This window comes from Cyprinodon tularosa, unplaced genomic scaffold, assembly GCF_016077235.1.
Source record: "Cyprinodon tularosa strain WSP-4 unplaced genomic scaffold, ASM1607723v1 ctg1161, whole genome shotgun sequence".
In the NCBI taxonomy this organism is placed as follows: Eukaryota; Metazoa; Chordata; class Actinopteri; order Cyprinodontiformes; family Cyprinodontidae; genus Cyprinodon; species Cyprinodon tularosa.
The window spans coordinates 66,417-67,684 of NW_024037961.1; positions in this window are offsets into that span (position 1 = coordinate 66,417).

Consider the following 1,268-nt stretch of genomic DNA (forward strand, 5'->3'; position numbering starts at 1 on the left):
GCTATAGTTGGTCTATCATTTCAGAAAACTGCTCTGCATAAAAACAGTCAACAGGGTAGTCAACAGGAGGTATTTTATTAAAGCTGTTTGCTGTATATTTTAAATCAAATATATTACGAAAAAAGTAAGCATGTTTGAAGATAATCTGTTTTCAGACATAGAAGGATTAACTTAATTGGGAAGGCTTTAGAAAAAGGCTGAGACAAAATATTTTATTGGATAGCAGTATCTTAACAATATTGGTGAGAACTGAGCAGTAATGTGTTCCTACTAACAGTTACTTCTGTTAGTCAATCCATTTCTTAAAAAAAAAAAAAAAAGGTTATTCCATTAACGTTACTTTGTGATGCAATTCTCTATTACTAACAGGCGGACCAGTCATCTGAAGATTGAAAGAAAAAAACTCTTAATGCCCTTCATGCATTTCTGTTGTGGCCTTAGCAGGTTTCTACCCTGCTAAGACCACAACAGACCGAGTTGAAATGATTATGGGAAAACAGATGCAACCCATTTATTTCTGTTCTGAGGCACAAGGCAGGTAGAGCAGCCGCCCTGTTTATCTTGTAGCAGGAGAGAGATGAGAGTAAAGGAGGAATAGAGAGGGAGAGGATGAAAAGAAGAGAACTTGACACAAATTACAGTAAAAATAATATCACCGAGCAGGTCAGACAAATGATAGCAGAATTTGCTTGTTTACAGTTTCATGTACAGTTGCTCTCTGCTTCCATAATGATGCATTTGGGGTATGTTTTTTTTTTTTTTTTGAGTGATTGCTATTCTATGCATTTTTATTGGTTTCAAATCAATTGCTGGCCTTGACTCTAAGTAGTGTTAAAAAAATACTTAAGTGGTAAAAAATACTTTTGTTTACAAAGTAACTAAAAACTTACTTTTAACTAACCCATTACTCTTTGGTGTAACTAATCAAAGCACCCGTTACTTTTTAGATTAAAGGTACAGAAGAATTTTCGCAAATTTTTTGAAAAGACCCTCCCTCTCTACTTAAGAAAAATAATGCACATGCACAACCCTGTACCCACAGCAGAGAGAGAACGCCTATTAAAAACGTGCAAGAGCATGCACGAGCCCATTACTCCTCATGCACGCTCTGTTTAAACGTTGCTGTTTGCATTGTTCATAGAAGCTTACTTTCTAAAAGAAGATTTGCAATATTTCCACTATGTCAGAATCACCACCGGTAATTAAAAATGGGGATGAGTATGTATGATGGACTTACATAAACATACCAGCAGATGATTGACAATTAG